At 48.6% G+C, this 13100-nt stretch overlaps 1 protein-coding gene across 26 annotated transcripts in view; it reads right to left on the bottom strand.

Annotated features, from left to right (window-relative positions):
• Nucleotides 1-3703, bottom strand: part of OBSCN (obscurin, cytoskeletal calmodulin and titin-interacting RhoGEF) — a 179934-nt gene extending 176231 nt beyond the window's left edge. For all 26 annotated transcript variants that reach the window (XM_068145854.1, XM_068145856.1, XM_068145855.1 and 23 more), the window contains exon 1: nucleotides 3468-3703. The gene's annotated coding sequence lies outside the window, so the exon portion shown is untranslated. The remainder of the gene's footprint in view (nucleotides 1-3467) is intronic.
• Nucleotides 3704-13100: the final 9397 nt, after the last annotated feature.

Raw genomic sequence — 13100 nt, 5'->3', positions numbered from 1 at the left:
CCAGACTTGGCAGAGTTAGGGAATGCTTGGACTGGGTGAGCTTAAAGGTCTTTTCCAGCCAAACTGATTCTATAACTTTCTCTCAGGCACTCCTCACAAGACTTGTGCTCTAGACCCTTCACCAGCTTCACTGCCCTTCTTCCAGGTTGCTTTACAAATGCTGACCTGCCTCTGGAAAGCCTTCACACCCTCTGAGAAGGCAGAGGTCCCACACCATGGCACACTGCACCCCAAGCAGTCAGCAGCCTGTGGTGACACTCTCTGGCTTGAGAGAGGACAGGAGTGGAAGGTTGCTCTCTGCCCAGGCCTTTCAATTCAGTGGTTTGAAAGGGAGCCCTATCCCCTGTACCTCTGTGCCAGGAGCACAAAGCACCACAGCATCCATCTAGTAACATATTCCCAAGACAAACATGGCCACTAGTTGCACACTTGCACAGCTGGAGACTTTGAGTTTGCAAGACCTCTGCAGGGACAGAAACCTAAACCTGAGAGACCACTGAGGTCCATATAAAAACCACTGAAGTAAATATAGACCTGGAGCATGGAGGTCCTCTCCAACACCACATTAAGACCTATCCCATGCCTGCTTGCTCATGTCCTCAATCCTCTTTTGCCCTTTCTTTGAGAATAGACTAGGACAGAATAGAACAGAACAGAGTAGAACAGAACAGAATTAACCAGGTTGGAAAAGACCTTTGAGATCATCCAGTCCAACCTATCACCCAACACCATCTGATCAATTAAACCATGGCACCAAGCACCCCATCCAGGCTCTTCCCAAACACCTCCAGTGATGGTGACTCCACCACCTCCCTGGGCAGCACATTCCAAAGGCCAATCTCTCTTTCTATGAAGAACTTCTTCCTCACATCCAGCCTAAACCTCCTCTTGCACAGCTTGAGACTGTGTCCTCTTGTTCTGGTGCTGGGTGCCTGGGAGAAGAGACCAACCCCCACCTGGCTACAACCTCCCAGCAAACTTCATCTGGGGTCTCTTCCTTGCCTTCAGAGTTCAGATTTCCTGGATTTCCTCAACAATGCCAGGGGTTGCACTCCTACCTCTCCTGCTGGGAAAGACAAGACTGACAGGGAACCTCCCATCTCTGCTTCCCTTCCCAAGTGTTCAAAGAGTACCACTGCAGCAGCAGCTCTCGATAAGAATCAAGGGATCAGTGCCGTTTAGATGGCTATCTGCATGTGTTGCTCCCTCTAAAACCATCAGGAAATGGCATCTGTGGGTGGGAAGGGAAGTGGATGGGTCAGCAGATGGGCAGTGCAGATTTCCTTTGATGTTTAAAGTCCTACTGAGGGGGAAACAGCAGCCCTGATACTTCTAACAGCCTCCCAGGGAATGGGCAGCTTTGAAATAGTGCAGATTATTTCATGTCAGCTGCAAGCTCAGTGACATCAGATGAGCACTGATGGACATCTACAAGCCACCAGAGCAGACAGGGCACTCACTGCAGGGGTGAAATGCACACCAGCACAGCCAGTGCTACAGGCCCACTGCAGCTCCAAATCAGGTGTAAGCAGAGTGAGAGCTCTGCTGCACTCATCTGAGCTGGCAGAATTTATCTGACACCCATTTCATCAGAGCAGGAAGGGTATCTGTCACCAAGGAGCTGGCCTTGGAGCTCAGCTTGGGCTGCTGGAAATTCCTCAGCAGTGAGGGACAACAGATTCTGGCATCTTTAAAGGTCATTTGATGAGCAGATGGAAGAGCTTCCCATGGTGCTTTGGAGGACTGGCCTCCTTCTGCTGGACAGAGAAGACTCCATACACCAGGAGGCCAGGCTGGATGGGCCCTTGAGCAGCCTGGTCTAGTGGGAGGTGTCCCTGCCAGTGGATGATCTTTCAGGTGCCTTCCAACCCCAACCATTCTATCACTCTGCATTGACCTAACTGTCTAGTGGGAGGTGTCCCTGCCAACAGCAGGGAGGTTGGAACTGGATGATCTTTCAGGTGCCTTCCAACCCCAACCATTCCATCATTCTGCACTGAACTAACCCTACTGCAATAAGCTTCTAAACCATTTCAGGGCAAGGTTCATTTTCATTCCTTGTCACCTGTTGCCTCCACAATAAGCCAAAGTCCAGGGGAGATGTTAAGGGTTATTGTCTGCCATGGTGTTAAACTCTCTGAGCAGCCCTCAGCCAAAACCTGACTGAGCTCAAGGCAAGACACTCTTACATTTCTGACCTTCGCGGGGGGGCTAAACACTCACGAGTGGCTTAGGAAGGGTCCTGCACCGCCTCATCCTCCCAGCATCGACCCTTTATCAGCTAACCTGAAGAGTTTCACATATTCAAACACAACAAGAGTCAAACCACCAGAAAATTCCAGCAAGAAACAGCAAGCAGTCAGATGGTTTGTGCCCAGCAGCAGGCAAGCAGTCAGATCATCTTCCACTCACACAAGTCTCCTTTTCCCCAAGCTGAACAACCCCAACTCCCTCAGCCACTCCTCGCATGACTTCTGCCCCAGACCTTTCTGCCCCAGACCTTTCACCAGCTTCCTTACTGATCTTTCAACATGCTCCAGCACCTCAATGTCCTTCTTGGAGTCAGGGGCCCCAAACTGACCCCAGGATTTGAGGTGTGGCCTCACCAGTGCTCCATGCTTTTTTTCCTTTGCCCAAACCAAACGAGCTCCAACCAGCACTGAACCAAATCATCCCAACTCCTTTCCGTCACCATCAGAAGAAACTCCCTTACATTGAGCTGGAAGCTGCCTCCAGCTTTAGCACGTGTGATTTCCTACCCCAGGGTGTTGCAGGATCACAGCTCCCACAGGGACAATTAGCAGTGAGGCTCCAACCTAAGCCCTTGTATTTTAACAAGTGGACGTCATTGTCATTACAGCCACTCCACCCCATTGAGCTGTAGGGCTGAAAATAGCCTCAGCTGTCGAGCTCCATCTCTCTCCATCTCTCCTCAGAGCCATTTGTAGAAACACGAGGAGGGTGGGGGGCTGTGGTGTGAACCAGTATCGATGCAGGAGAGAAGCATGGGGCGGGGGGGAGGGAAAGCAGCACTCAGATTGTGTCCTGGAAATAAAACCTTTTAAGCACTCCTTGCTGCCTCCCCTCCACAGGAATTAGAAATACTCTTTTCCCCCCCATGCACACTGCTATCTCCAGTCTAGGATTAAAAGTGCATCAAGTACAGCTTGAAACCTGATTTCCCCCCTCTCCTCCGGAGAGTGATCTTTGCTCTTTTACTAAGATGGCCAGGAGCAGTTAAGCAGAACAGCCCCTAGATAGGTCAGCCCAGAAGGAGGATGGATTTACTACCTGCACCTTTAGCGTCATCTTCAAGCAATTCCACAGAGCAAGACATCCTCCAGCACAGCAACACCGAGACAGAAATCACCTCACCCCTCCCTCAGCTACTACAAACCTTCTCCACTTCCTGCTGGTTCTTAGCATCCCCAAGTCCACTTCTCTTGAGCTGAAGGATTAGGTCTTACCTGGGCTCTCGTCAGAGTCTGAGGAGAAACAAAGCTCTGGGCAGGGTAAGAAAAAGCCGATTCCTACTGAGATGACAGAAGGGGGAAGGGGGAAAAGGGGAGCAGAGGATGTGGGGACACCATGTTGGGTTTGGTTCCCAGGCCCCCTTTCCCCTCCTGGAAAATAAAACAGAAACCCCAGCGATGCAAGGACGTGCAGCAGAAGGTCCCCCCGAGTCCCCTGGCTGTGGCTTTGCTGCTTGAGGCTAGGCTGTGCCAGGCCCCCTCCTCCCCTCCCCACCCCTCCTCTGGGTTGTCCTCCTCCAGTCAAATTGCTGACGTGCTTTGCTTTCCCTCTGCAGCCCAGCTCCAAAATAGCTCTGGGTGTCATTTACCGGGGAGATAAAGTTTCCTGCAGGAGAGGGGCAAAAGGGCATCATTTTAGGGACTTGCTGGGACAGTCCAGCAACAAGGGGGAGGAAAAAGCCCTCAAAGATGTGTGTGTTTGGTGGTGAGGGGGACAGACTGTGGGGACAAGGGTGGGCCAGAACCGCTCCTCAAAGAGTCCATCCCAAAGCCAAGTGGATAAATGGGAGGTGAGGACTCGGGGCCAGGCAGCTGCCAACTTCTCATCACTCTAGAGAGGAATTCTTTCCCAAAGGCATCAGATCAATAGTGGGGTTATTTATAACCTCCCAGGAAGAGCTGATACAATGGTGAATAAATGGCAAGTTAAGAAACCAAAGTCTGTTTCTCTTTGTCTTAGCTCTAACATCTCTCTCCTACATTTTTGCAGCATGAATCTGAACCATCTGCAAAACCAGCACCAGTTGCCCACCTCGGAGGCTCAGGCCCATATTGCACCTACTTACCAGGAAAAGTGCTTTGCTTTGGTTTGGTTCTGTTCTTTGGGGCTCTTTTAAACAGTTTCCTAAGCACAGCGCTCCCACCAGCCCTCATTAGCAATCAGAGTATTTGAAAGTCACTTGTGCTAATGACAGAGGAGCTGGAGCAGAGCCCAGCAGGCTCCCCCCACAATCACTTCACCTCCGCAGGGCTATCAGCAGTGAAGTACAAGATAGGCTTATTTATGGCAGTAAACAAAGCAGACAACGTGCTGGAGAGGCTGGAGGTGTGGATCAGTTGAAGACAGGCAGTGTGTTGAGCTTACTCACCTTCCAGGGCACAGAAACAGCAGCAGAGGAGCAAAACAGGGTTTTGTTCAGGATTTTGAAAGCAAGGAGTGACCAAAGGCAGGGACAGAGCAGCTGCAGTGTCTCATCAGCAGAGCAGAGGAAAAGCTCTTTCTGCCTCGTACACACAAGGAATCTCGAGTCTTGAAGCCTCCAAATCTTGCATTGGGCTCATGAAGCACTTGGCTACTGAAACAAACAGCTGGAGGGATCCAGCATGATAGGAGTGCCAGTGAAGTCCCCTTGAAAGCAGAGCTCCAGAAGAAAGTGATGAGGATGAAAGGCAATGAGCTCAGGAGGACACTGTTACCTTGATGCCATGAGATGATCAAGGACAAGGATGCTGGCAAACAGGAGACACTGAAGCTATCCTGGGGCTTGCTTCTCTACAAGGAAGGAGCTGAGCAATAGTTTGGTGGAGAAGCAGGTCAGGTTTCACCCTGTGCAGTGACCTGCTGGAGTAGGGCTGTCACCTGCTGGACAACTGCCCCAGTGATGGAAAAGCCACAGCAAGTGTAAGGCACACCATCAACTCCCAAGAGGAGGGGGAAAGGGCAATTGTAGAGAGCAAGAAGGTCTCCCCTGAGCCTCCTCTACTCCAGGCTAAGCAACCCCAGCTCCCTCTGCTGCTTCCCTGCACGATGAGATCCACCAAGCCGTGGGGCAGAGCAATTGCCAGAGGCATGAGCTGCATTCTTATGGGATTAAATGAGCAAACAGTGTCTTTCCTTCAACACCTTGCTGTCCTCAAGGAAGAGCTCAGAAACAACTCTTCATGAACCTCCTAGGGTGGGGTTTTTTAAGTGTATAGAAGGGGCCAGCTGTATGTACTAGAATTACCAGGTCATGACAGGCTCATTTTTATCACGGTCATGATGAGCAGCTCAATGACTATTGGCAACTGATTGCTGGACTCAGATGGCTCAAGAGAGCAGCTCCCTAAAGCATTCCTAAGGTGAGGGAGCAAATTCCCTATAAGAAAAAAACATTACATATGCCTGGCAATATTCATCCAGAAGGCCAAGGTGAGACCTGCTTGCCTGGCTTGCTGGTAAAGGCTTCCCACAAAAAAAGGCTTACAGAGGTTCCTACATCTTTTTCTGTCTCCCTGCTCTCAACATTGAATCTTTTCCTGCCTAAATTGCCTCCTGTAATTTAACCCTCTGCACCCTGCACAGGAAAGGCACAGGGTGCCCTTCCATCCTGGCAGGATGCCTGGAGATGTTTGAAGACCACTGTCCCTGCTCATCTCCAGCCCCAACGTCCCTAATTCTCTTGTGACCTGCTGATCGTTTCTGTCACTCCCAGCTGGACCTACTCCAGCTGTCAACATTCACTTGAAGAGCAAGGACCAAACCCCAGCAGATCCCTCTGGCTCCTGCTGTAGCCGGGAAGATCAGAGGGATTACTTGGGACATGCCGCTGCCTACCGCTGCCTTTGTACAGCCCGGGATGGATTTTGCCCTTTCTCCAAGTGGCCAGGTGGTGCTGATCCCAACCCCACTTGTGCTTCCCAGTAATCCCCCAATCCTTCACAGAACTGAGCAGCATTTTCCTGTGCTGCCATTAGACAACAATTTATTGTTTAACCCTTGGAGAGAACTTCATGGTTTTGGCACTCATCAACTCAGGAGGGTGGAGCTCCAAGCCTGACTTTGCAGAGTCTCAAAATCATACTTTCAGTGAGCAGAGTGGGGTGGTGCCCCTGTCCTCATCTGAGGCGAGGCTACAGCTTGGGTACTGGGGTCAGTTCTAGGCATCATAGCATAGGAAAGACATTGAGGTCCTGGAGCATGTCCAGAGAAGAGCAGCTAGGCTGGTGAGGGGTCTGGAGGGCATCAGCTGAGAGATCTGGGGCTGTTTAGTACAGAGAAGATTAAGGGAACATCTTATTGCTCCTTACAGCTACCTGAAAGGAGGCTGTAATGAGGCTGGTGGTGGTCTCTTCTCCCAAGTAACTATGGATAGGACAAGAGGAAAGGGGTTGAAGGTGTGCCAGGGGAGGTTTGGATTAGGACATCAGGAAAACCTCCTTTACTGAGAGAGTGGTGAGGCATTGGACAAGCTGCCCAGGGAGGTGGTGGAGTCACCATCCCTGAAGTGTTCAAGGAGTGTGTGACAGTAGTGCTTCAGGCTATAGTTTAGTGGTCAGGGTAGTTGGGTTATGGCTGGACTCAGTCTTGAAGGTCTTTTCCAACCTTCATGCTATTCCCCACCTCAGACCCAAGCAGAGCAAACGCTAACTGAAGCTGCCCCTTCTTCTCCCCCAGCCTTTGCCAGAGCAATAAAACCAAGTCTCACAAAACATAAAGGACTTTTTAATTTCTGTAACTGCCTGAAAGCAGAACACAAAACACATCTTTTTCAAGGCAGAACACACAAACCCCAGGTCATTTCACGTGGAGAAGAGCAGCTGATAAAGAGTGGGAGCCGAACTGAAGTGGTAACTGTTGGTCAGGGCCAGACAGACAACACAGCTTTTATTTAAATAAAAAGGAATCCATCACACACAAAAACACTAGAAAATTACACTGGCCATGATTGCTGACAGAATCCTCCTAGTTCTGAGACTTTGACACACGTCACACACAACTGAAGAGCTGCTTTTTGTTTGGTGTTGTACCTTCTGCTAAACAGAAAGCAAAGTGTTGGTGCGCAGGGTGTGCCTGAAGCGACTCCGGGTGGGTGAAGGGAGTTGAGCCCCAGCCACAAGGCATCCTGGTGTTCCACAAAAGACAAACAACCAAAACCAAACCAAACAGAAAACCCCAACCCTGACAGAACAGCAAAAGAAACCAGCAAAAGCAAATGGAAGCCACAAGTTAAGATGTGCTGACCTCCTGTGACATCAGAGCACAGCCCAAAGAGATCTGCGGAGGAGAACGTGGAGGAGTGTGGCACAAAGAGGTAGAAGGATTTTTGCAGCGGTCAGACAGCCACAGTTGTGTCACAGAAATACTTCAGTAAGCCTCAGCTATTTAATTGCTAAGAAGCTGTGCAAGCAACAAGTGCCCCTTTCATTTGTTGAAGCTAAATGACACCGTCACACCTTCCTCTCGGGCCTGCCGGAGGGATCGGCTCCCAGCATCCCCCTTCAGGACCATTTCACTTAGCAGATACAGTTTGCAGCAGATGAGTTGGACCAACAGACACAGCAAAGACTTCAGACACCACAGAGGATATTAAAATATAGACACTAGTCATCTTTGTATCCTATTCTCTCCCATAAAGAACAAAAGGAAACTTATTTTCCCCATCTATATTGGAAACAGCCTAATCCTGTGGGGGGAATAAAACACCACCCCAAACAACTACACCTGTGCAGCAACATCTTTTACATTGGCTGTATTCTATACAGGTCAAAAATGCAAAGCCATGATTTTAAGGTGATCCTGATCTAGCCTCTAACAAGCACTTTACACACTAGAGAAATGTTTCCCTCATTAAAGCTCATGTGGCAAACAGGCAGAGAGGATTTAGAGCTCCAGCTCCTTGATTGATTTCTGTAGGAGTTGCTCCTGGTTTGTTTTCTAACAGCACAGAGTACAGGCATTAAATGCATCTTATTTTTTGCACCTCTGATTACAGTATTGCTAATGAAGGACCTTCCATTGGACAGAACTGACCAGCTTGATTGGCAAAGTTGTTATTGGTTTAGGAAACAAAGTTAATGATAAAGTGATAGCTACAAAAAGAAAAGAGAGAGAATGCTGATTGTAAGCCTGCTCTACAAATCCAAACAGTGCTGGTGATGGAGACTGGCAAATGGCATAGGACAGGGAGCAAGGTTTAGGGATGGGTAAGGTTGGCCTTCCACCAAAGCAGGTCAGACAAGGTGCAAAGTCCCCAGAAAGCCACCAGTCCAATCAGCCAAAGTTCCTGTGGTACATTCCTCAGCTTGCAAAGAAAGCAGAATTATTCTGCTCATTCCAAGTTGTTGCTGTTGTGAGAAGCTTTATGGAAGGCTGGGAATGTGTCCTGCTGGAGTTTCTTAGCAGGAAGTGTTCAAGGTGAGCTATTAGGCTTGTACCTAACTGGGGATACCCCACCAGGAACACAAGAAAGCCAGAGAAAGACAGCAAGCTGTGAGAGCTGCTGGCTTCAGTGGGAGCAGGACTCACCCATCACTTCAGCAGCCTGATTGCAAGTGCACCTCTTTAAAAAGGACAGTAATAATAAATAGATGAGTCACCATCCCTGGAGGTGTTCAGGAGGGGATTGGATGTGGCACTTGGTGCCATGGTTTAGTAGTCATGAGGTGTTGGGTGACAGGTTGGACTTGATGATCTTTGAGGTCTCTTCCAACCTTATTGATTCTACGATTCCTATGTCACTGCTCTCACATCCACAGCCATGCAGCATTCCCATCTACAATCATGAAGAGTTAAACCATCAGCAGCTCGAGTTTTTATCCATTTTAATGGCTATTAGAACAAACAAACAAACAAAATCTATAGAAGGCTGTGGCCATAAAGTAGAATTGAAAGCTAAATGTTCCAACTATGGTCATGGTACACTGGCAAAGCAATGGAGAAAAGAAACTCCAAACCCCACTGCTTTGGGCTGCTCCAACGCTCAGCATTTGGATCCCACAGCTGCCAAACAGGATGGAGGAAAGACAAAAGAACAACTTTTAGAGAAATATATATATATAGGCTAAAGGTCTGGGGTGTGCACAATCTTTACAGCTTTTAAACACCACCACCAAAAGTCCAACAGACTCAGAGCTTGGCCCTGGTGTAGGTGGTGTATCTGAGAGCATCACGCTGAGCAAAGCTGAGCATTGTCAGCTGAGGAAGCACAGGATTTAAACAAACAGTTTGGTGGAAGTTTTCTGCCAAGTTCTCTTTGTCCTTTGTCACTTTTATTCCAGAAAGCCTAAATCCAACCTTCTCCCTCCCTGGCAGCAGCTGAGAGGCAAGAGGTGGTGATCTTGACCCCACTGGGTTGACCTAGCTGTTCCCAAGCCCTGTTGGAGCCCCTCAGGCTGGTTCACCGCTCGGTTCTGTATGATTAAAAGGTAGGAGGGTGGCAGGATGGCTACCAGAGAGGGATGAGAACAAACCAGATCTCAGCAGTGGCACCTGACAGCATATGTGAGCAAGAGATGGGGAAAAGGCAAACAGCATAAGCAAAGAGAGACCCCTGGCCCCTCTGCCTGCACCCTTCTGAGCACAAAGCAGGGACCCGCCCACTGGGGCTCAGTGTTCAGCAGCCCTCTCCTGCTTTATTCTCCCCAAATCAGTCTCAGGGAGCTGTGCTCAGGGTCATTTCTGGAAAGGTGCATAGGAAAGCTACAACACTTTGGAGTATCCCCACACTTCTCCAAAACAGGAAGCCCTTCAACAAAGCCTCCCTCTAGCACAATCTCAACCTTCTACTATTCATTTACTTCTCCAGGGAGAACAGGTAACAAGGATAATGAGAAGTGATTTAAGATTAGAGCAGCAACTTCTTCCAAGCTGTGAGGCAAATGACTTCCAAATGAAGTCAGGGAGATCTGCAGCAGTGGGAAACACCAAGAGCAAAGAATAGCCAGCTTGGAAAGGACAAACCCAAACCCAACAGCAGTGGTTTGGCCACAGACACTCTTATACACACTCCTGGAAAGGCCACAGCAAGACAGGCACCACGAACCCAGACAAGCTCCCTGTAGGCTGTTGGAGAAGAACAGTGACCAAGTTACACCTGTTGCTCAGGTTTAGCTCACACAGAAACCACCAGGCTAACTTAGATCACCAGAGGGACCCTGTGGATACAGAAGAAAAGCAGAGATCCCAAGCCTATAACCGGAATAACAACTTCTTGCTCTCACACTGGCTTCTCCTCTGGGAGTCAAGAAGATTGACTCACCAGAAGCCTCCAGAGAAATAGTTGTGATTCCTAAATCCATGGCGTGTTTAACTATCGGTTCGGGACTTTTAAAGCATCAAAGGCTCTCCAGCAAGTACCAAAACATACAACCTGGTAATGACCTTGACATGGGAAGGTACTCAGGGAGCCTGTTCTCTTTAACTGTAGCCATCTAATACTGCAGCTACTGTGAGCAGCTGCAACCCTGAGATCCTCCTCACCTCACCCAAAAAAATGCAAACTGCATAAATCAAACCAGGCAGAAATTCAGTTTCAAAGCTGGGGGAAGAGAAAGAGGAATGCAACTGAGTTTTACCTGATGCACAAATCAGGAGAAGGCTTTACAATAACATTTAAAAGGCAAATAAATAATTAAAACCAAAAATCAAACCAACTAAATCGAACCCAGCTCCCAGCTAAAACTACTTCTCTGGCTGAACTGTGATCTAACACCCTGCTTCCACCGAAGACAGTAACAGGTGACTAGATCAGTCCCTAAACCCAGAAGAATTGTGCTCATTCACATCAAAAATTCAGTGCAATACTCACAAAACGCGGACCTTGTTGTCAAACTAAACACTAAGCAGCTAAAACAACGCTCTGAGTGCAACTGAGCTGCTGCAAGCCCAGCTGGCTATTGAACAAAACCCAGTGGGTTCTTCCCCTGCAAGACAAAAAGGTCTGTGACAGAGCAACAGAAATGAAGCATTCTAAAGGACTTTGAAGGTAGAGTGCTGACCATAATCAAACCGTTTAAAGAAATGGACGCAAAACCATTTTGGCATGAAGGCCTCCAGAGTTTCTGCAGCAAAGAGAGCAAGGCGGAGTGAAAGCTGATCGCGTTGGCGAGGCGTGACAAGGGGAACCTGATCCCAACACATCTGACCTGCGGCAGCTCTCCACACACAGCCAGGAGGTTTCACCCTGGCAGAGCCCAAGACGGGATGGTCCAGCAGCACAGTGAGAACAGCAAGAGCAGCGGAGGCTAATCGCTTGCTAGAGTCAAAAGCAGCCTCGCTGTAAGCCCGCCCTAAGAAATGCATTTTTTTGCACCGCCGATGGAAACAAGACAGCGATTCACCAGCTCTGGAAAAGGAGACTGTTAAAGGCACATTAACTCTATTATGGTGAGCCCATTAAGACCACATTCCTTCAGGAGAACAATTAACACACAAGCGACTCGACAAGGACCTACCACGCCCCAGCCATTCACCACCCGGCAGCAGTCCCGCGGGGCTCCGAGGGCTCTGCAAACACCACAAGCTGAGCAAGGCTTTCAAATGCTGATCTCCTCTCAACGCCGTGATGATAATTAACCCTCCAACCTACTCATTAACCGAAATACTGCAGACCCCACCTTTTAAACCGTGGAGTTCATTAGTTTCACGAATGCAAATTCAACCTTCATGGTAAAAAAAACTAAATCATCATCGAGTTTGTGCAAATAAACTGCAAATGCAGGCAGAGAACACACACTCAAACAACTCTCCCCACGTCCTGCTTTTCAGGCTAACCTTGGGAATAGTGCTTTGAGTTGAAGTCACTTTCTTTAGGGGAAAAAACCAACACACACAAAATCAACACGCCGTGATCTTGCTACGCTAAGATTCTGATTTCTACTGCCCCTTGGGTTTAAGCTTAATTCAGCGGATTACGACGAGGCTTGGGTAACTTTTTGCTACAGAGTTATGCAGCCCCTGCCTCATTACAGCTAGCGATGGCACTACCGAGACTACCGCTGCCCTAGGGACATCCACAGCCCCAAAGTTACCGACCCGCACTTAGGACATTTGGCAGGTACATCTTCTGTGCGAACAGTGATACATATTTTACCCCACAAAATGTCAAATTCAACAGCAAACGCTACAGAACGTTTGGGGAAAACTCCAATAATCAAGACCCCCCCCAAAAAAAAATAACCCTAATAATCAAGACCCCCCAAAAATACCCCTAATAATCAAGACCCCCCCCAAAAAACCCAACCCCAATAATCAACACCCCCAAAAAAACCCAACCCCAATAATCAAGACCCCCCATAACCCAACTCCCTAATCATCAGGACCCCCAAAAAACAACCCCCTAATAATCAAGACCCCCCAAAACCAACCCCCTAATAATCAAGACCCCCCAAAACCAACCCCCTAATAATCAAGGCTAAAACCAAAGAAAATCAAGACAAAAATCAATCTGATTTTTTGTCTTGTCCAACTTCTATATCCCCAAGTTAATTCATTTTCAAGGTAACTGCTCTCCAAAGCCACTTCTTAATACATTGATCCCTAAGAGCCTGACTTGGCTGTCAGCACATGTAACAGTAAGACAGTCGTTACAGCATTAAAACAGTTATCAGTGCCCTACGAACACAGCTGCAATCACTGAGGCTCTCCTCATTCTCAGCTTGAACACTCACCACCCCCCGCCCCCACCCCACACGCACACCCGCCCCCAACACAAACACTTCTGATTGTCTAAGCCACAGCATGAAGACGACTCCTTAACAGCAATCCAATACATGAAATCTTCCATGCAAAGAAAAAGAATCAAAACAGCTTTGGTAACCTAGTAGTCAATATTTTTGCGAACATCCCCCTTTCCCCCTCCCCTCCCC

This window comes from Melanerpes formicivorus, unplaced genomic scaffold (assembly GCF_026170545.1).
Source record: "Melanerpes formicivorus ecotype bairdi unplaced genomic scaffold, bMelFor1.0.p_v2 SCAF_13, whole genome shotgun sequence".
NCBI lineage: Eukaryota > Metazoa > Chordata > Aves > Piciformes > Picidae > Melanerpes > Melanerpes formicivorus.
The sequence above is the reverse complement of the archived record's forward strand: the minus strand, read 5'-3'. Positions and strand labels throughout refer to the sequence as shown.